At 42.6% G+C, this 24215-nt stretch overlaps 1 protein-coding gene across 4 annotated transcripts in view; it reads left to right on the forward strand.

Annotated features, from left to right (window-relative positions):
- The window catches only part of SECISBP2L (SECIS binding protein 2 like), a 989501-nt gene that overhangs the window by 211844 nt on the left and 753442 nt on the right, over positions 1-24215 (forward strand). The window lies entirely within an intron of this gene.

A 24215-nucleotide genomic window follows, 5' to 3' on the forward strand; every position in this document is an offset into this window, starting at 1 on the left:
TAGTGTCCAGATTCAGACTTAGCGGCCATCTTATAGTGGTAAAGTATTTACATGTTGTGTTTTATAAACAAATCATGATCTCTGCATATTTACACAAATATTTATCATTTAATGTTCATTTCCAGACAAGTATATTATGCACACAATATTTACATATGTACAAAAGACAACTTATCGTAGGTTGAACCTGGATACATAATATATTCGACGTAGTGTCAATCTCACTCCATACCTACGTGAACCCAATTTATGCTTGGCATAGTGCCCGTCTCCACCTACTTGGTTGGAGACTACTGTACACATTTTGCAGTGATCTCAAGAGCACAACACCCTACATCTCAATTACACCGCATTAGAGATGAGCCGTTATCACATACAATTACGGTCCAAATACTGCTTCCTGCGTCAGAGAAAAGAAAGAAGAAAAGTGCAACACCAAAATAGATTATAAAAAATCCTCCTCAATAAAGTGCAAAAATATTATCCGATAGATAGGACCCTCGGGAGAAAGGAGTGGGTTATCAGGATCATTATTCAGGTAACCTGTCCTTTTCTCCCTACAGTGAAAAAAATGGGGAACTACATGAATATTTGAAAACTATAAACAACAATAGCATGGTTCGCAGAATAATGTACATTATTTACATTTAACACAGGCAGTTGGTAGATCAATAGTCCAAGAGTACTCGAGATCAGATATTATTCTTTTAGATGATAGGCAAGTTCCTCGTCCAAATTATGACCCTTAGGATATTTGGTCTCGAGATTTATTATCCTCTTCGATTTTCGTTTACGGAGAGCCAGAGTTCTATTTTCACCTCTCGGACCCATGTGAACTTGTTCCAATGCAAAGAAACTTAATAAATTACAGTTTGAATGATGGAAAAGTTCAAAATGTCTGGCAATTTGGTAGTGGGGGTCTTTGTTAGTTATTGCCCTCATATGTTCGAGTACTCGTTTTTTCGTTGTGAGTGTGGTACTTCCTACATATTTCATTTTACACGGATACATCAATACATATACACAGTAGGTAGAACTACACGTTAGAAATTGGTTGATACTTTTTGGAGATTCCAAACCAGGAATTCTAAATGATTTCACCATATTACTATTGCGACAGGCTTTGCAGTGCCCACATGGGTAGAAGCCTTTTAAATCATGGTCACTTTTGATTTTCTCAGGTGTGACATCATTTCGAACAATGATATCTCTTATGCTTCTCCCTTTCCTGTATGTAATTTTGGGCCTGCGTGTCATGCTGGGACCGATGATGGGGTCACTAGTCAGCACATCCCATTTGTCTGCTAGAATTTTAGATATTTCAATAGAATTGCTGTTGAAGGTGAATATAGCTCTCAAAGTTGTTTCTGACTCCCACCATTTTGATGATTAAAATGTGAGTCCTTATGTATCAATTACAACATGGAAGCAGAACGCCTTGCAGCGGCAGCAGCATTGTTTGCCAGAGCCCCAGGCATCGGCACTGGCATTATCCAGAGGAACAATAGCCAAGTGGACACATCACTATTTACGAAATTGAAATCAAACTGTAATTTATTAAGTTTCTTTGCACTGGAACAAGTTCACATGGGTCCGAGAGGTGGAAATAGAACTCTGGCTCTCCGTAAACGAGAATCGAAGTGGATAATAAATCTCGAGACCAAATATCCTAAGGGTCATAATTTGGACGAGGAACTTGCCTATCATCTAAAAGAATAATATCTGATCTCGAGTACTCTTGGACTATTGATCTACCAACTGCCTGTGTTAAATGTAAATAATGTACAATATTCTGCGAACCATGCTATTGTTGTGTATAGTTTTCAAATATTCATGTAGTTCCCCATTTTTTTCACTGTAGGAAGAAAAGGACAGGTTATCTGAATAATGATCCTGATAACCTACTCCTTTCTCCCGAGGGTCCTATCTATCAGATAAGATTTTTGCACTTTATTGAGGAGGATTTTTTATAATCTATTTTGGTGTTGCACTTTTCTTCTTTCTTTTCTCTGACGCAGGAAGCAGTATTTGGACCGTAATTGTATGTGATAACGGCTCATCTCTAATGCGGTGTAATTGAGATGTAGGGTGTTGTGCTCTTGAGATCACTGCAAAATGTGTACAGTAGTCTCCAACCAAGTAGGTGGAGACGGGCACTATGCCATGCATAATTTGGGTTCACGTAGGTATGGAGTGAGATTGACACTACGTCGAATATATTATGTATCCAGGTTCAACCTACGATAAGTTGTCTTTTGTACATATGTAAATATTATGTGCATAATATACTTGTCTGCAAATGAACCCTAAATAATAAATATTTGTGTAAATATGCAGAGATCATGATTTGTTTATAAAACACAACATGTAAATACTTTACCACTATAAGATGGCCGCTAAGTCTGAATCTGGACACTAGTTAACAAACAAAGTCCTTTGTCTGTTTCAGTCATCTATGTATTGACTTCCTGGTCAGATTGCAAATTGTGTGATCAAGACAGCTCTTGCTGTTGAAACGCGTTACTTTGCTGTAATAAACTTTGGTTCAAATATTCCCTAGTGCGAGCCTTTCTGTGAAGAAATTTTGTGGTTGAGATATATATATATATATATATATATATATATTTATGTATATATATATATATATATTTATTTATATTCACTCTTCCAAAGAACGGAAAGTCGACGTCTTGACATTTCATAAATTCTTTGTCAGCTGAAAAGTGTCAGGCGTGTTTCGCCTGCCCAGCAGGCTTGCTCCCTAACAACTTGAATAAGGTTTTCATCAATTTAACTGTGCAGAGTTATGTGTCACGTGCAAAACTACAAACAATGGAAAGTGAAGACCTACTCGTAGATTTTCATATCACAACATTTCATCAATCGAATGTTCCGGTCCTGCAGTGTTAACTTTGCCTAAAACTTTATTTATTGTTTCAAGCAAGTTGAAAAACCATGCGGCTTGGTGAATTGTAAATACACATATTTCAGAATCAATTCATTATGTGCACTCTATTCTATTTCGAGAATGCACATTATCCTGTTACATCTAGTAAAAGTAGATTTAAAATATTAAACTTAAGCATTTTACTTATTATGGAAAGCAACACTTTTGCATGAATATTAAATATACCGGTGAATCTATCATTTTCGCTTTCCTCTATTTCTCTCATTCTGCCCAAGTGGGCCAGGACATTAAAATACACTGTTTTTTATATGTTTGTATTTCTTACGATGCCGCACATTACACACTGTGCATGGCGTTCATATTCCACGCTAGTGCGCTTGGAGTCTGTTATTCATGTAGAATTAAGCCCAAGTGGGCATGATCACTTGCACTACTACTGCATAAAATTATATAGTAATACACCCTCCTGAGTTGTCTCCTCTACCCTAGTGTTACTTAGTGATTTGTGCAAAATATTGAAAACAGTTAAAAATCAAGGATCGAGACGGATAGCAGCACATATGTGTCTAAAGTAATGTTGCTTACAAATATGTATACAAATCTTCTTCCATATTCAGGCCCATGGGGGTCTTAGTATTCAATTTGATAATGTAGCAGGATTCCAGCCTACATAATGTTCTCTGCCAGTCTCCCCCTCTTATGTTTGCCGGTACAGCATCAATAACAAAGTATGTAAGTCCACTTACATCCTTGCTGTGGCAAACCTCAAAGTGGCGAGGACCTGGGTATGCTTTTTCCGAATTCTTGATGGCTCGTAAGTGCTGTAGCACTCGTTTGTGAACCTGAAGAATTGTGCTGCCCATGTACCTCAGGCCACAAGGGCACTGAAGCACGTAGACAGCAAATTCTGTTTTACATGTAAACTGACCTTTTATTTTCTGTTTCCTCCTGGTGAACCCTGGAATATAGCTGCTGGTGTTTTTTCTGAAGGTACAGCCCTTCACTTGGAGCATTTGATATATCCATCCTTCCTAGCTAGCCATGTTTTACCTGCTTTAGACATGGTTTTGCTCTGTAACATGTTACTCACTAGGGCCTGTTTGAGGGAACGGTCCCTTCTGAAAGTGATGAGGGGCCTCCTTTGTACATGTTTCTTTAAAATAGGGTCATTCCGGATGATATGCCAATGTTTCTGTAGTATGCGTCTCAATTCATTGTGTTGGTTTCTAAATGCTGTAATCATTCTACTTTGGGAATTATTTGGTGTTGATCTCATTTTCTTTTTACTGGGTCTAAAAAGTATCTGTTCCCTAGACTGTAGTGTGGCCTTATGTATTGCTGCCCCAATACATTCTTGCGAATATCCTCTTTTCATGAATCTTTCTTTTAAACAGTCTAGTTCTGACTCCAGGTCTTCCTTGGTGCTACAGTTCCTCATGGTTCGAATACACTCTCCATAGGGAATGTTTCTGACCAAATTACCTGGATGGAAACTAGTCGCATGAAGTAATGTGTTGCCATCTGTGGGATTTCGGAACAGCTTTGTGTGAATCCTTCCCTGTGAGATTTAAATTGTAAGGTCAAGGAAGTTAACCTCTATATTGCGGAGGACACTGGTGGATTTCAGGTTCAGTTGGTTATTATGTAGTTTTCTCACGAATTCTAGGGCACTGATCTCATCATCCTTCCACACAACAAATAAATCGCCAATGAACCGACTCCATTGAATCACATTTTCCTGCCACTCCTTTTAGAACAGCGATTGGACCACCTGCTCCTCCCACCAGCCCATATGCAAATTAGCATAGCTGGAGGCAAAGCAGGTGCCCATCACTGTTCCACATTGTTGATGATCTAGATCTTCATTGAAAAGGTAAAAAATATTTTCCAAACAGGTAGTGATCATGGATAGTAACACTTGCGTGTGGTGCCACAGTTTAGCTGGTCTCCCTCCAAGAAAATACTTGACAGCATTCAACCCATCCTTATGCCGAATACTAGTGTACAAGGTTGTCACATCAATAGTCATAAGGAGGTAATCAGATTCCCATGGTATATCATACACCCTGCGTAAAAAGTCCCCCGTATCTTGGATGTAGGAGGGGAGCTTCTAGACCAAAGGACACAAAAAGGAGTCAACAAACTTGGAAGTATGTTTGAAATCACGATTGATTGCTGAAATAATATGGCGGCCTGGAGGGTTTACCATATCCTTGAGGATTAGATAAAATACCGGAGTGGTTGGGTTAGATACTTTCAGATAAGCTAGCTCCTCTTGGCTAATCAGATTGTACCCACGCCATTCCAACAACTGGTTATTGTATACATCAAAACTCTTCAACATCACCTCTTTTTGAATCTTGACATAATTGACTCTATTCCCCAACTGTTTGTTTGCCTCAAGTAAATATTGCTTCTTACCCCACAACCCCACATTTCCACCTTTGTCCGCATTTTGGACAATACATTCATCATTTTTGGATAATTTCTCTACTAAAGCATAATAATCTCTTGTTCGCTGCGTAGATGGTTTTTTATTTGCATTTATTCTTGTGTATAAATTCTTAACCTCATTGATCACCAAATTATTGAAACGTCTACAGTGTCCCTGGACGTTATTGATATAAATTTAGAAGGCAATTTGAACTTTGTTGTTTCACTATCGCCGATTGCTATTTCTTCTTCATGCGCCAGTTGAATTGCCCTGCTCGAAGTACTAGGTAGTTCCTGTGTGGCATCCTGGTCATTGGCCACAATGCTCCCGGCTTGCAGGTCCTGAAGGTCAACCATTAAGTTGATATCATTCACCAGTAGGTTCCTATCCTCATCATCACGATAGTTAGTTGGAACATTGGTTGTTTTCGTAGGAGCTACTGCAAAGAACTTTTTAAGTTTTAATGCCCTTACAAACTTTAATATATCTATCCTTGTGGCAATATAATCCATATCCATCTTGGGGCAAAAGGAAAGACCCAGTTGCAGAATTCTTTCTTCATCATTTGAAAGGTTGATTGTCGTGACGTTAACAATTGTGGCATCATTGGTTGCATTTACTTGTTGCTGTTGGTTTTTTGATTTTTCGCCTGATGTTACAGAGCTTGGCGCCTTTGCGCCTCTTCCTCCTCTGCCTCTTGCCCTTTGCGCCTCTTCCTCCTCTGCCTCTTGCCCTTTGCGGTCTGAACTCTACTGGAGGTCTTGGTCGGAGGTTGAAACGTCTCTTCCCTTAAAAAATCAAATTAATCAATAACAGATGGAAATTAACATTGGTCTTACATTTGAGGCTCCCTCTTCAAGATCATTGTCCAGCTCTGAACTTGGTATACTACTTGCGTTACGTTAAACGTTACGTTAAAAGCATTTGTACCGCGCACGTTCACAACGGTTTCATGGCGCTCAACCTACTTAAATCTGAGTTCTGTGTTACTACACCTTGCCCTCCTGCATTCATCCTTTGTCTTCTCATGTTTTCGAACTTCTTAGCAAAGGTGTACATTTGACACCTTTCACAATCAACTTTGTCCCGTATAAATTGTTGGGCTTTTCTTTCCTTTATAGTTGTTTCTAATTTACTTAGGCGATCTCTCATTCCACTCAAATACTGCAGGACTGGCTCTTGGTCTGCTTCTTTGCTAAATAGATCCATGATCTGTTCAATCTCATCCATGATTTTAGCCCGGTCTATTTCTGCGTATTTGATTAAAATCACTAACATCCTGCTCGTGGACTCCAGGTTGTTATCTGCCCATTCCCTAAGCATATTGGGATTGGGGTCTTCATATGTTGGGGCCATTAGTATTCTGAGCCCACGGGGGATCCGTTTCACTTCCACATATCTGTTCAGGGACTTAGCCTCCCACCATTTTGAGAGTTCTGTCCGCTTCAGTTTTTTCTAATCGCTTCAAACATGCTTGAACATCCGCAGTTATGCCACTGGCACTTGTTGCTGCCTCTTGCTTTTTGCCACCTACTGCATTGTCATCAAACACTGAGAGTGCTGCGGCCTCGCGATCCTTTAATTCCACAGTTGAGATGTTGATAAACAAAATTGACAGCGTGCTGGTAATTCCGCTGAAACGAACCGCCAGCCACCACAAAGTTAAAGTTCCTGCTGTGTGAATACTGTTTTTACTGGCTTTCCTTTCTCCCCAATGCCGCTTGCAGCAAGCGATTACCTCAGCTCCGTCTGCTCACTCCTCGGGTCCTCCGACTCGACGGTGCTTGCAAGCTTTGTGTTAGGTCGCGGATAATGCTCTCCTGCATATGCGGTTGGGGGGGCGGTGGTATCCAAACTGGTTCCACGCGTGCTTTGGCAGCCCACCACCTCCTGAACGAAAGGCGCGTCTGAATTAGAGGACCTCCGAAACTCGGTCCCAGGTATGCTCACTCTTTCAAAGAACGGACATGAATAACAGACTCCAAGCGCACTAGTGTGAATTATGAATACCATGCACAGCGTGTAATGTGCGGCATAGTAAGAAATACAAACATATAAAAAACTGTGTATTTTAATGTCCGGGCCCACTTGGGCAGAATGAGAGAAATAGAGGAAAGCGAAAATGATAGATTCACCGGTATATTTAATATTCATGCAAAAGAGTTGCTTTTCGTGATAAGTAAAATGCTTAAGTTTAATATTTTAAATCTACTTTTACTAGACTTAACAGGATAATGTGCATTCTCGAAATAGGATAGAGTGCATAATGAATTGATTCTGAAATACGTGTATTTACAATTCACCAAGCTGCATGAATTTTCATCTTGCTTGAAACAATGAATAAAGTTTTAGGCAAAGTTAACACTGCAGCACAGGAACATTCGAATGATGAAATGTTGTGATATGAAAAACTACAAGTAAGTCTTCACTTTCCATTGTTTGTAGTTTTGCACGTGACACGTAACTCAGCACAGTTAAATTGATGAAAACTTTATTCAAGTTGTTAGTGAGCAAGCCTGCTGGGCAGGCGAAACGCGTCTGACACTTTACAGCTGACAATAAAAAATGTATGAAACGACACGATGTTGACTTTCCGTCCTTTGGAAGAGTGAGCATACCTGGGACCGAGTTTCTGAGGTCCTCTAACGCCAACGCGACTTTCGTTCAGGTGATGGTGGGCTGCTGAAGCACACAATATATATATATGGCCCCGTCTTAGGACTCTCGAGCGCTCTGTGGTGGTGCGTTATGAGTGCAGCAGAGCCTCGCTGCAATTAATCACTTTTCGTTTTGCCGAAGCAGTTCCTCGCGCACTCTCAGCTTTCACAAATAATGGTCAACCATTCCGTATGGTGCGATGTATGTTCTTTATTTCATCACAGCTAATTCCAGCTACAATCCTCTACGCGTTTCGGTATCGCAGATCCCTTGCTCACGAGGTCACATGATCGTGGGGTGGAGCTGCCCAACCAATGGGAGCATAGCAGGAGGTTGATGAAGGTGGGGATGGAATCGGACCTTGTTTGCATAGGCATCTGAGGAAGGCGCAGGAGCGCCGAAATGCATTATGCCTGCATTGTCCCAATAAAGGTTTCCGACCGGACCCCCGTGTGGCTTCTTACTTCTCTTGAACCAGAGTGGTGTGTTTTGGAGATATATATATATATATATATATATATATATATATATATATATATATATATATATATATATATATATATATATATATATATATACTACTATTATAAAGCAAGAACTTTGAACCTTTGAGGCGGGTAAACTCGGGAACCACAGCGCCAATCCACACACCCGATACATCATTGTAATCGGCAGGGTGTGCAGATGGACATAGGCTATATAAACTATACAAATATGCTTTATTTAAAAAATGTACCTTAAAAAAAAAAGTAGTCCCTTCGAAGTAGCGCCGGCCGCGACCTGCGTGCTGACGTCAGGAGCGCGGGGAGGAGCGGCGTCCTGGAGCGGCGGACATGGTGCGGGGGAGGAGCGGTGACAAGCGGCGAAGAGGCGGTGAGGACAGGCGGGAGGAGCGGTGACGAGCGGCGAGGAGCGGCAGACTGAGGAGCGCAGGGGAGGAGCGGCGGCTCAGGTAAGGCTCCGGGGGACCCACGGACAATGTCGGGGCAGGCGGGGGTCGGGGCAAGCGGGGACGGGGCGGGCGGGGGCCCAGGCTGCCTGGCAATGTCGGGCGGGTGGGGGTCGGGGCGGGCGGGTCCCGGGCTGCTGGACAATGTCGAGGCGGGCGGGGGTCAGGGAAGCCTGATTGCTCCTGGACAAGGTCGGGACGGGCTGCTAGTATATATATATATATATATATATATATATATATATATATATATATATATATATATGAAGCAGACATCCCTCGAAGAAGAACGCGGAGGCCAAGGGGAATACAGGTCAGACAGCTCGTTTATTTCTTCATCACAGCAATGGCGGCGAATGCATTTCGGCATCAGTAGCCTTCCTCAGCGCCCAACACTGCAGCATGTCCTATTCACAAATGTTCCTTCCTGCTCAAATAATAGTTCCAGCACCTAGCACTCCTCCCCCTAATGTAATCGACACACCCGGTTAGAGTCCGTTTTGATGCTGGACTTCAACTCCCAGAAGGCACTGTGCCGGCACGACTGGGTCGATGGCGTGGGGGAGTGAGGTAGACTGTGGGTCCCGCTGGCTGACAGGTAGGTGGTGATAGGTTCCATGACCCGGCATGAGGAAAGTCAATGGCCGTAGTCCTGGGTCCCCTAGAAACCGCTACAGCCAGCGCAACACAAATCAGCTGCTGAGTCAGGGCAGTCAATGCGGACTAATCGCCCACCGAAGTAAAATACCTCGTTTTCCCCAACAGTAATCAGTGTCTTCTGGCGGTCGTCAGATATATATATCTATCCCCATATCCGAAGATAACACCAACCACTTCCAGAAAGCCCCTGGCGAGAAGGAGACTCAGGCCTCTGCAGCAAAGATTTCAGGCAAGAAATATTTTATTAATCACCCCTCACGACGACGCGTTTCGGGCTGTGCAGCCCTTGATCACATTCAGCTTAAACTGCTCCATTTTTTTCTTGATATACATACAGTGAAAGTGCACACCTGGGTTGCATTAAAGAAACAGTTACAGGGTCAAACGGCAGAGTTAAAAAGACTTAAAAAGCACAGTATGCAAAGTATTTCTTCTATACCTGACACAGATACATGCTTATACGCTATTCATTGAATTTAAAATGTTTGTGTATTTCGCACACAACATTAATTTTAGTAAAAATAGCAATATTTGTAAAAATTTATTTTTCTCACATAAGTGACACGCAGGTCTTCATCTTTCGATATGATTGAATTTGGATTTATCCGGTGATATTTCATTACTGACAATATGACGGTATAATTGTAGGCAGTCTTGGATTTATCCAATGAGAATGATGTGAAAATTATTGTTTATTTTTACATAAATATTACGACATTTATGCACTTTACATGTTTTATAATTTTAATAACATATGTAGATATAAAGAGTGTGCTATATGTTGCTATCCTGCCTACTGAATATGGAACTACAAAACTACCTTTGTGGCACAGCCAGTCTGTTGTCTATACATATTACCACGTGACCTGTGATGTCAGACAAGGGGAGTGGTTGCTTATACTTTAAATGGTAGATGGCGTTTTCACCATTTTACACGTGAGCAAGGGCTTTAGGGCTTGAAACGCATTGTATGTTTGGGTCTCTCTAAATAAAGAAGATTTACTGCCCAGAAGAAACTACAGAGGTCTGTGTCTCTTTCCTCGCCTAAACCGCCGTGTGTGGTATCAGGAAGTGGTTTGAGTTTTCAGGATATATATATATATATATATATATATCTATCTATCTATCTATCTATCTATCTATCTATCTATCTATCTATCTATCTATCTATCTATCTATCTATCTATCTATCTATCTATCTATCTATCTCCGGAGCTCATGGAGGGCTCCGTAGTCAGCAGGACATTTTGCACATTTATTCAAACCGGCACTACAAAGCCCATAATGCTATGCGGAATGCACACGTGGCAAACGATCAATAGGTGTGACGTGGGCAGCATTCATCAAGGGGAGTGACCGGAGTGCATTTCCACCATGGAAGAAGAGGACTATCTCGAAACGCGTCGGCGTTTTGGTGGGATCTGTGAAAGGAGCAGGCTGGTGTTCTCCTTTCCGCTTAAATAAAGTGTTAGCTTGGAACACTACGGTGATGTTCGAGTGCTCTTCAATTGAACGACCAAACCAAGCGTGAGCCTGATGTTATTGGCGGCGGTCGTGCCGCCGAAGAGCACCACCCCGAGAACCTGGGGGCCCCAGAGGTAGGCATTTGCGGGCGTCTGTATGGGGAGTATCATCGAGGAATTGAGGAGGACATTTGCCCGCCGGAGCTCATTGAGGGCTCCGTAGTCAGCAGGAAATTTTGCACGTTTATTCAAACTGGCACTACAAAGCCCATAATGCTATGCGGAATACACACGCGGCAAACGATCAATAGGTGTGCCGTGGACAGCATTCATCAAGGGGAGTGACCGGAGTGCATTTCCACCATTAGCCCTGGAAGAAGAGGACTATCTCGAAACGCGCAGCGTTTTGGTGGGATCAGTGAAAGGAGCAGGCTGGTGTTCTCCTTTCCGCTTAAATAAAGTGTTAGCTGAGAACACTACGGTGATGTTAGAGTGCTCTTCAATTAAACGACCAAACCAAGCGTGAGCCTGATGTTATTGGCCGCGGTCGTGCCGCCGAAGAGCACCACCCCGAGAACCTGGGGGCCCCGGAGATCAGCATTTGCGGGCGTCTGTATGGGGAGTATCATCGAGGAATTGAGGAGGACATTTGCCCGCCGGAGCTCATTGAGGGCTCCGTAGTCAGCAGGACATTTTGCACGTTTATTCAAACCGGCACTACAAAGCCCATAATGCTATGCGGAATGCACACGCGGCAAACGATCAACAGGTGTGCTTAGTGTTAGCTTGGAACACTACAGTGATGTTCGAGTGCTCTTCAATTGAACGACCAAACCAAGCGTGAGTCTGAGAGATATATATCTATATATATATCTATATATATATATATATATATATATATATATATATATATATATATATATATATATATATATATATATATATATATATATATATATATATATATATATATATATATATATATATATATTCTTGTGGTCGAAGCTAATCATCCTGACATGCTAAAGCAATAACTGATTCATTGTATCGTCAACTGAAGTCTGTGCCCTTGTATGGCCCGCTGCGGTCGTTCAATATATATATATATATATATATATATATATATATATATATATATATATATATATATATATATATATATATATATATATTGAACGACCGCAGCGGGCCATACAAGGGCACAGACTTCAGTTGACGATACAATGAATCAGTTATTGCTTTAGCATGTCAGGATGATTAGCTTCGACCACAAGAATATATATATATATATATCTATATCCCTCCCTTGTGATCAAGGGAGGGATCTCCCGAAACACGTTATGGCGGCAATGGCTAAATAAAGAAAAGCACGATAATTACCGGGTCCACGCTAGTTTGTTCTGCAGGAGTGGGAGTGAAAGCGAGGAATCAAGAAAATATATATATATATATATATATATATATATATATATATATATATATATATATATATATATATATACGAACGTCTTTGCGAACTCCATCTGTTTCAGCATATCCGTCATTGAGGAAGGCACAACGCCGAAACCGGTCTGCCTGGGGCTGAAAGGAAAGGCAGCGTGAACATTTTGCAGTGTTGTATTTGGTGGCAAATAAATCTATCATTTGAGATGTCATCAGTGATGTCACTGACCATGTCATGAATGATGTAATATGTGACATCATCAGCAGTGGATTGCGGGTGCGCGATATATAGTTAGTGCAACTAACTATATATGGAATTTCAATGGTTTTGTGTGAGTAAAATAAGGTTTTCTAAATGCTAATTCCTAACTATATATGGTCTATAACCTATGGTTTTTTCAGTGAATTTTCAAGGTTTTGTAAATGCTAATTCCTAACTATATATGGTCTATAACCTATGGTTTTTTCAGTGAATTTTCAAGGTTTTGTAAATGCTAATTCCTAACTATATATGGTCTATAACCTATGGTTTTTTCAGTGAATTTCAATGGTTTTTTAATAGCAAATATCATAAGCTGTCGAATGTCAAGTACGTGGTAAGTAAAAACATTTTCATGTTTATGCACACTGATCTGCTTTGATTGCTGCCCCCCACCCCTCATTTCTATTAGGAGTACTCTCTCTTTGCAGATAGTGAAGGGTAGTTAACGCAGCCCTTTGCCCCCTTTGTAATCCGTCGTGCCTGCTTCTCTCTCCATTTGATTGATTGTTCTCTTTGGTTCATTCTCTATTTACAAACAAGCACAGAGTCGCAATACTCTGTTTAGTCTTTGCAGATAGCGAAAAATCGTGTAAAAAAACAAAAGGAATCGAGCAAAATCAGTAGGCCACTAATGGGATCTCTTTTGACCTCGCTAAAATAGAAACATTAGGAACAACCTGTTGAAAATAGCAATGCGTATGTATATAAGCGGCGTTCATTTGTGTTCACAGTACCCCTTGTTGATTGTTTCAATCGAGCATTGAATTGTTCGAAGTTAATTCTCTTAAGGATCTTCTCTACCTGCAAACGAGGAAGAATAGGAATATTCTATCTCCCTTTGCAGATAGTGAAGGGTAGGTAACGCAAGCCTTTAACACGTCGTACCTATTTCATTCCTCATTGATTGATTGATTGTCCGAACATTGACTGTTTGGGAATTAGTTCTTTTTGGAGGTATTCCCTGTTTGCAAATAAACGTAGGAAAATCTTTGCAAGTAGTGAAAGGGTACGTAATGCGGACCGTTCTCCCCCGTTGTAATCTGTCATGCCTATCTACTCCCCACTGATTGATGCACCTTTTTCACCCGGACCATTTACTAGAGATACGTCATCTGGCCCGACCAGAGAGCACCCCTAGTGAAAAGGACATATGCAATAATAACGAAGTGATCACTGTATCCTGTTAACAGAAACTTTACCATGAAACAACCTGGAAAGAAAAAAATAGGAAAACGAAAATCAGTAGGCCACTGATGAACATGAACTTTTATTAAACAACGAACAAAGAAACGATAACATAACGTAATGATAAAACCTATTAATGTCCTAGAAACAAGAAAACGTTAAAATATGCCAGTGGTGAGAGACCAGAAAAACAGTAAGAGAAACCAAATCACCCCTCGCTGTCCCACCGCCTGCCACGCCAAAAAAATCGATAGACTAGGGAAAATGCAAGTCAGTAGAACATCCACCCCCACTCTGGAAACTTCCAAGGTGGGGCAGGGTTCCGGCTACGCCCAGCCGGGAGCAGCCCATATAAGGCAGGTCCTGCTGCCACGCCTCGGCCAGGAGATCCTAACGTAGGGTGTAGCCGAAGGAGAGGCCGAGGCCAGCGGGACCTGGCCAGGGGATTGCCTTTACAACGCTGAACAGTTGCAGGGGGGGGGAATGTCTCCTCGACCCTCCCCTCTCTCTCCCAGTCCGGCCGCGGTGGCCCTTGAGAGTTGCAGGTAGTCCCGCCACATGCTCTTCCGGTCCGACCACCAACGGTCGGGGGGCCGAGGCCGATGGGATCCGGCTGCAGCCGATAAACCAAGAAACCCGTTCATGGGGCCAGAGCCAGGGGCGTCCGGCCGACATCCACCGGAAGCCCGGCCCGAAGACGGACGGGACACTTCTTTCTTTTATAATGGCTGCGACAACACTGGGGGGGGATGTCTTGCACATGCCTCCGACCCCCCCCTCGTCCTCATCGCCTGGTCCGGCCATAACAAATCTCAAGCGAGACGCCGTGGGGTGCACTGGGAGGGAGAGACGGTGCGAACAGGCCTCTCCCGCCTCCCCAGGTGGAGACTTCCCAGCTGCACCCTCAGCGCTCCAGGCGCCCGGAAAACGGTTCTTCCACTGTGGCCATGCTGCAACGTCTCGCCCGGCAGGGTGGAGCCCGTCCGCTCATGTGACCCCGCGATCGCCGGTAGCTGCCGAACTCTCAAAATGGCGGTCGACCTGGCAAGAGCGGGCCCAGCATAAAGAAATGGCCCGGTCACTGGTTGACTCCACCACCGTAGTCCTCCACGACCTTGAAGATTCTAGAGGAGCCGCGGGAGTCTCCGACCCCCGATGGGGAATGACTGCCATGATCGCCCGTGGAGTGACGAAACTGTATCCGCGGGACGTCGGCGCTCCCATGCTGGCGCCAGCCTCACTTTGAATTACTAGCATCCTGCAGACCTCACTTCCGGTGAAAGCACAGTGTGACCCGGTAGGAAAAATTATTGCACCCCCTCCCCTTTTTGACTGATAGTTCAAACCACCGATCCTTTCCTTTGCCCTTTTAACGGAACTTTGGACTGCCTCCCCCTCTTTTACATTTTCTAGAGAAAACAAAACATTAACCACTACATTAGCATAGCAGTTGACACCAGAACTGTTTTCAAATTGAAAACCAACAACATCTTCAACAGAATCCTTTTTGTTTCTGCTGTGACCCTGCTACAGCACAGGCATTGTCCCCAGCAGTAATTCTGCAATGCCGGTAAGAATAGCTGTGGTGCCTACTGGACTCACTCACCCCCGCGGCGCCCCACGCCGTTTTTTGCTGGGCGGCAACTTACTAGACATCACTTTCGTGCCATCTAGATTTCAGCGCGTTCTGCTGCCTTGGAACTATTCGCACAACAGACCGCTACTGACAAGAATATTTCATTATTGGTGCTGTCAATTTCAATAAATCTATTGGATAATTAAAAAGAAATTGCCACGGTCTCTTCGTTGTTTAAATGTTTTTACTGTTTTTGTTTTGTTGTATATATTTATATGTTATTAAAGTTTTATATTCCTACTACTTTGTTGGAGTGCTATATATTTTTAATGTGACACATAATTGTAAAAACTTTGATGTACAAAGAGTCATTCCTGGAATCTTCCGCTTCAGGCTCGGTCCCCTCCCCAATCACAATACAGGATGGTTTTCAGATAGTAGGAACACCTGTGGTGTGACGGATCTCATCGGGTGTGGGCCTTGATCTACTATAACTCCTTTGAAGAGGGGTGATTCTTTACAGCTGGGGCCATAAACTACATCTGCAGGGCTAGCTGATAGCCTGGACAATCGGACACAGAGAAAGAGGAGTGTCAGAGGGTGCGGTAGTGAATAGGGCGAAAGGGAGGTGTCGGGCGGGCACAGAGTGTGATTCTCAGGGAAGAGCAGCGCAGATGGGGGGAGGTTTATTGCCCATGCATAAGACAGAGAGCGGTGGTGACCAGTGCCTAGGGAAGATGCTTGCGTGGGTGAGGAGCCATGCTACGAATCGACAGCGTGCAGAGAGTGGGTCTGGTCAAGACATCTAAAATGGCTGCCGTGCACGACAAAAGTGTGGCATTTCAAAAAAGGCAAGATGGCGCAGACAATGTTTTTCAACACTTCCTCATTTCCTTCGAATCGAACGTTAACAGACGTTGGGGCATATTACCAAAGTTAAGCGATATTTATCGCTAACGATGCTTACCAACCAATTTTTTACCACTAAGCATCGTCAGAAATTAGCGAAGATAAACCTTACTATTATCAAGGTTTATCGCAAATGCGATAATAAACGGCCGCAATGCATGAATATCGCTAAAAACTCAGCGATATTCATGCATTACCGAGCTAATGCTCTTAGCCATGTTATCCACCTCCCATTGGATAACATGGCTAAGAACTGCTCAGGGCAGGTGTTACTTTTTGGAGATATTCGCGCTTAGCGCGAATATCTCCAAAAGTTGGTAATAGGAGATAGATATCTTGCATGTTGTAATGCAAGTTATTGTGGTATATGGAACTCATACCATAATCTCTCAGGAAAGCAGAAACTGATCCTTTTGGGACCGCCTAAAAAGGCCTAGGGGGTGAGGAGTACTCTACTTTGCCCCCTTTTCACGTTCCGAACTATTTTATTTTACTCTCTTCTGTAATTACACAAAATAGCAGCGATAAGATGCATCGGAGACACACAGTGAGAGAAAGGAGGCCGGAGATGAAGAAGACATGTCAAATACACATTGGAGATAATATAGTGGCAGAAGGGAAGTAAATATGAGTAAACTTACCATGTAACATAAAAATGTTGCACTCTATACTATAAGTCTCATTTTATACTACAATCACTTCGCTACAACCTCATAAATTAAAAATAAAAATGAATAATGTCTCAAACAATTTTTGAATTCTAAATATAAATTTATTCTTCAGAATTTTCTAAATTTGAAAGAACTAGTAACATGTCCTCATCAGCAATGTCCTCATTAAAAGTCTCCAATGATGATTCTTGTAACTCTATGGTCTCCAAACACTCGATAAATTCGCCATCAAGAGATTGATCAAAAAAATCATTCAAGTCATCTCCTCCTTGTGACAATATTTCATTATTGGTGCTGTCAATTTCAATCAATGTAGTGGAATCATTCAAGTCATCTCCTCGTGACAATATTTCATTATTGGTGCTCTCAATTTCAATCAATGTAGTGGAATCATTCAAGTCATCTCCTCCTTGTGACAATATTTCATTATTGGTGCTGTCCATTTCAATCAATCTAATGGAATCATACAAGCCATCTCCTCCTTGTGACAATATTTCATTATTGGTGCTCTCAATTTCAATCAATGTAGTGGAATCATTCAAGTCATCTCCTTGTGACAATATTTCATTCTTGGTGCTGTCCATTTCAATCAATCTAATGGAATCATACAAGTCATGTCCTCCTTGTGACAATATTTCATTATTGGTGCTCTCAATTTCAATCAATGTGTTGGACAATTCAAAAGAAATTGCCACGGTCTCTTCATTGTGAGCCATTTTATTTTGAAATTGCTTGCTGTAAATTGCAGAAAAAAATAATCACTTTCATTTATCGTTTTTAGTAATACATAATATAAAACTAACTTTATCAAGTATTTAGTATAACAGAAGGACTGCAAATAAATAACAGAAAACATTTTTCAAATTATCTTCAAGTGTACAACATAGTTCCCCTTACAAATTAACAACTCACCTTTTTAAAAGTAGCAGAAGTGTTAGTACTGTGTAAATCAAACACCAGAAATTCACCACCAAAAATTCCTCACAAATGTACCTCAGACAGTAGTATCACAAAATGGCTGTGGTTTCCTCTCATTTGACATATATACATAGCCAATTAACTTTCATCACACACAAATACAAAACCAAAGTAACATTTTAATTGGTTCTAAATTTCAACACTTTCAAATGTGTTTTCCCCATGCAATTTTCCATAGGACATTTACATACGTCTACAGCCTGAATGGCTGAACGGAATTACACCAAACTTGGCAAAATGGTACATCAAACCTAAGAGGTCAGGAAGGATCTACTATGCCCCCTTATGGTCATTTCCCCCTTCGCTTTGGCCTCCTCTTGTCTCTCAATCCTACCGAGGGACAAGATGGCGGCCGCTACGGACTGTTTGGAATGTTGACAGACGCCGGAGAACCAATCAGCTTCGCAAAGCTCCGTAACGCGAAAAGTACGCGAAGCGGAGCGCTGTTACAGATATATATCTTTTTTTGAACGTTAATTTCTCAAAATCCACTGGAGCACATATATTGAGACCTAGCAAAGGCACATCGGGCTACCAGTCCCTAATATTTTGCCAAGTTTCGTGCAAATCCATTCAGCCGTTCGATTATTATTATTTTGTTTTTTTTTTGCCCCGCGGGGCCCTTTTAAAACCTCCACATCAAACCTAGGGGGTCAGCGAGGATCTACTATGCCCCCTTATAGTTATTTCCCCCTTTGTTTTGACCTCCTCTTGTCTCTCGATCCTACCGAGAGACAAGATGGCGGCCGCTACGGACTGTTTGGAATGTTGACAGACGCCGGAGAACCAATCCGCTTCGCTTCACAAAGCTCCGTTGCGCGAAAAGTCCGCGAACCAGAGCGCTGCCCGGTCCGCTGTTACAGATATATATCTTTTTTTAAACGTTAATTTCTCAAAATCCACTGGAGCACATATATTGAGACCTACAAAAGGCACATTGGGCTACCAGTCCCTACAATTTTGCCAAGTTTCGTGCAAATCCATTCAGCCGTTCGGGCTAAAAGTGAGGCCAACCGCCCTATGGAAAACTCAATGTTAAAAACACGTTTTGGGACCCCCCTTTTTTCTCGGCCCCCCCTTGACGAACCCCCCCCCAAATTTTCAAGGGCTGCTCAGAAACAAAATGTGCCATTTTCCTGAAAATTTCAGCCAATTCCGTCCACAAACGCCAAAGTTATTAGACATAGAATTTTCAAAAAACCCATAGAGAAAAAATCCTAACTATATATACCTACTGGCGACCGCCAGTAGGTAATATATGTATATACATATATATATATATATATATATATATATATATATATATGTATTTATGTGTATGTGTATATGTACATATGTATATGTATACATATGTGTATGTATGTATGTATATATATATATATATATATATATATATATATGTATATTACCTACTGGCGGTCGCCAGTAGGTAGTTATAGTTAGGACCTAGTTTCCATAGGAAATCTGCAACATTCTATTGGGAATAACTTTGGCGTTGATGGACGGAATTGGCTGAATTTCACCAAGAAAATGGCCAGCTCCGCTCCGCTCCTTCCCTGAAAGTTTGGGGGAGATTCGTGAAACGGGGGCCGAGATAAAAGGGGGGTCCCAAAACGTGTTTTCCCCATGTTAATTTCCATAGGGCGGTTGGACTCTCTTTTAGCCCGAACGGCTGAATGGATTTCCACCAAACTTGGCAAAATTGTAGGGACTGGTAGCCCGATGTGCCTTTGCTATGTCTCAAGATATGTTCTCCAGTGGATTTTGAGTAATTTAGGTTAAAAAAAAATATATATCTATAAGCGCGCCCCGGTACGCGCACCGGGGCGCGCACCAGCGCGCTACGCGAGTTCGCGAGCGGAAAGCTGATTGGCTCTCGGGTGTCTGTCAACATTCCAAACAGTCTGGAGCGGCCGCCATCTTGTGTCTCGGTAGGATCGAGACACAAGAGGTGGCAAAAACAAAGGGGGAAATGACCAAAAGAGGGCAGGGTAGACCACCCTGACCCCCTAGGTTTGATGTGGGGGGAGCGCCCGGTACGCGCACCGGGGAGCGTACCATGGGGAAAAAAAAGAATGACAGTTTTTTAAAAATGTAGCATTTTTTTATAAATTGGAGGTAGTTCTAAAAAGAAGTTCTTTTTGTTGTTTTATATTTTTTTATTGTTTTTTTAACCTTTTTTACTTTTTTTGGCTTTTATGAACAATTTTATATTTTTTTGTATTTTTTATGGGGACAAACAAAAAACAGGGAATTGTAAACGGCTCAACTGGAGCAAAAAAAATCTGGAAAAAATTAAGGTTTCTTTTTGCACTTGTGGTTGTCTCCAGCACGGTTGATCAATTTGATGCTTTGCTCTCCATAGGAAATTGTAGTCCCGCAAAATATACAAATTATTTTAAAATCTCCAAACTGGGTTTGGATGCTTGGGACCATCTCCCTTGCCTCTGGACCCGATGGAGTGGGTTGTTTGCTTTTGGAGGTGCTGGGAGAAGATTGGGGAGGGTTTCTGGTCAGTTCTCTGACCTCTGCCGCAGAATAGTTGTTGGGATGCCTGCGTTGCATGTGGCGAATCATGGTATTATTGCCAAAAGAATATTTTTTGGCAGGGTTCCACCTGGAAAGTACAGTGCCACAGATCAGACATGTCACTTTTGGCGCATTGACTTTCTTTAGGCCCCTTGGGATTTTAAAAAACTCCCACACAATGTGCTCCTTCGGTTTATATGGGGTATTATCTTCAGGCAGGAACTGCCTCTCCTCCTCCTCCTCCTCCTCCTCTTCTTCTTCACCACCAATGTGGTGTTGTGGTGGTCCTTGTGGTGGTGGTGGTGGTGGTGTAGATGCTCCTGCTGCTGCTGCTACTGTAGCCATTTCTCAATGAATAGAAAGGGGTCTTCCTCAGTCAAAGAACAAAGTGAGAATGAGGAAACAAGCATTGGAAATGCAATAGGTCTCGCAGCATTAGAGTTAGTGCTTTTAGAATTGTTTATGGGTTTTTTTTTTAAATCTTTAGCATTTTTGTTTCCTGTAGGCAATGCTAAAGAATTACAAAGAAAAAAAGCCATAAACAAATCTAAAAGCTCTAACTCAGACGCAGGAACATTAACTAATTCTCCCACAGTCACAGTATACAGAAAGCCTGTGCGGTTTCCTTTTAGTATAATGACTCCACCTTCTGAGTTGTTTTCTGTGAGTAATGTTGAGAGGTCCCCTCTGAGGTCGTTACGGATAATAACGGCAGCTTTCGGCCCTGCGTGTTGCCTTCCCTGGACACTTAAGTAGCTGGCTATGAGATTGTTGGTAACCGAGCAAATGAAAGGCGTTTGTGCACAGCCCTGGGAGTTGTCACAAACACACCTCTCCTCCCCCCAGCCTACCTCTCCCGACACCACACCCCCTCACACCACCGTGTTGATATGCAGGTAGAGGAGAGAAGCACTGAAGTGAAGCTTTCCAAACTGGGCAAACTGGTTTTGACGGTCCCGGGACAGTGTCAGAGTGGGTAAAAGAGGAACAAGATGTGGCGTGGTGCAGCCTTGCTTCTGCAAGATTAAAAGAAGTCGCACAGGCAATGACTCGTAACGTTTTTGTCACGAAATGAACTAAACAAAATAGAAAATACATCTCAGTCGCTAGATTTAAAACACGGACTTCATGCAAGTATTTATTTATTTGATCGTTTTTTATAGCGCAAACTTGACGGGTATCAGAGCGCTTTATAAATTTGCAGAGAGCAGCACAGTGATAGAAACAAAGTCATATATGAAGAAGAAAAATACAGGATATAGCACTTAGCACCCATAGAAGAGAGGGTGCGATTTACAATGTTCAAGAGCAGAGGGGATAACTCAATAAAAGCCAAAAAACGTGTGTCTGGTCACAGAAAGCAAGCTAGACGCAGCTGGGACATCGGACTGCCGAAAGGCTTATTTTTTGTTGGGACTGTAGCTCCAGCAAGAGACTTACAATGACAGTCAAATGGTCGGGTTAGGCCCCTAATAAAGTGCCGTGGCCAGGGGAGGGGTTGAAGCAGCGCGAGGGGGCAGGGATGCGAGGAGGAAGTCCTGGGAGGGGGGAGCCCGGGCGGGGCCGCATCTCTACCAAGTTAGCCGAGGGGACTGGTGGGGGTGGAGAAGGGGGTTGCTGAGGCCAGAGTACGGAGAGCGATGCGGGGGTGATAGTTTGTTTGTTGGTTTTGGTAGCGCGGACTTTGCAGTGGGTTGGCGGGGCGCGTCTCGATGGGAGCATTAAGGATGCGTGAGGAGAAAATTATAGGTGAAGGAAGGCAACGTTGAGTTGCGTGAATGAATAGTGACAATGGTGAGCAGCAAAAATACATGAAGTAGCAATCGGTACATTATAGGAGGAAAAGTGATATGTGTGCAGGTTTCAGAAGCGTACAAAGTGCAGGTAGAGGTACAATACTGCAATAAATGGCAGACACTTCAGAACAAAAATAGTGTAAATGAAATGGGCACCGCAATAAATTAAAACTAGTCAGTCACAACACGGGTAAAGTGTGGGCTGTAGTATTTCGCAACAGATTCGGGGAATGGAATTCACGGAACGTGTCACACAAAGATGCGCGATTATAGTAGGCTGGGTTGTGACTCGTACGAGTGGTATTGTACAGGGTCTGCGTTCACTCGAACAGAAAGAACGCTGCGGTCTTAAAGGTCTGATGCCTCGTGGTAGAGGAACAGTGGGGTCTCCTCTCACTTAGTGAGGTCTTGAATGTGTTTTAAAGTGGGCGGCAGAGCTCTTTAAGACTACCAATTTTCGCAGAAATCTTGCAATCTCATAGTCCTGTTTCACCCGTTTCAGACGTCGAGAGTGTGAACATGTTTAGAAATAAGCCTCCGCGCTGAAAGTAGAAACAAGGTCACAGCAAGATTAAGGGATTTGTCCAAAATCACGGGATGTTCAGCCAACGCTAGGACTCAGCTAGCGGCAGGCAGGCAGGGGAGGAGGGGGGAGGAGAGTAGGGGAGGCACGGCCTAGCGGCCGTGCAATCAAGTAGTGAGGGGGCGGAGCTGGGGGAGGCTGTGGAAGAGAGTAGGCAAGGCGACACGGCGGGAGGGGGCGGAGCGGGTAAACAAAGACGGACATGCACGCGCCCGTGACTTTTAAGGTCAATGCGCATGCGCATAAGCTTAATGCGCATGCGCATTGACCTTAAAAGTCACGGGCACTGCAAGGAATCGCCACGATTCCTTGCAGTGTGGATAAAGAGTGGATAACTCGCAATACTCTCGCCTTGCTCGATGCGCATGCGCATCGACAGGCGAGACCTAAAAAGGTGGGGGCTTTCATCATTTGGAAAACAAAACTGTTCTGAACCAATGAAAAGTGTTATTTTCAGGTCACATGACCCGACGCGCTTACGCTACGTGCCTGGTATTACTTAGCACATAGATGCATGAATGACTGACTCTGTTTGTATGTGTTTTGAAGACAGCATATGTGCAGGACTGTATGGGTGGATGAGTGTGTATATGTGTGTGTTAGTGAGTGAATGACTGTCTCACTAGTGTCTTTATCAGTAACGACATATGTTTTAATGTAGTATATGTGAATATTGATATATATAAGTGAGTATATGTGAGAGTGAGGGATTGTAAGAGTTCCTGCCTAAATAAGTATGTGTTTCTATAAGTGATTGTTTAAGAGAGTAAGTATGTGTAAGTTTCCTTAGAAGTAAGGTGGTAGTGTGTGTATAGCTGTATATGCAAATAAATGGATGTTCAATATTTTATTTGCATGTGTGAGTATGTGTGTGAGTAACTTTTGGATGACTGTCGGTGTGTAACAGGATGTATAGGTGTATCACTACATATGATGAGTGAGTATATGTATGAGTGACTATATAGAACTGTTGGTGAATGAGTGGATGTGTATATAGATGGTGGAATTACTGAATTGGTTGTTGTAACTGGTATGGGTATCTCCATTTTTTTGAAAATTTTAGTTTCTATTTTTGAATATGTGTTTTAAGGGTTACATTACACTGAAAGGAGGTCTGTCACTCTGTCACAAGGATGGTGTCATCAGTGATGTCATGAGTGATGTCACTGACCATGTCATGAGTGATGTAATATGTGACGTCATCAGCAGTG

Source organism: Lissotriton helveticus, chromosome 3_2, assembly GCF_964261635.1.
Source record: "Lissotriton helveticus chromosome 3_2, aLisHel1.1, whole genome shotgun sequence".
NCBI classification, from domain to species: Eukaryota; Metazoa; Chordata; class Amphibia; order Caudata; family Salamandridae; genus Lissotriton; species Lissotriton helveticus.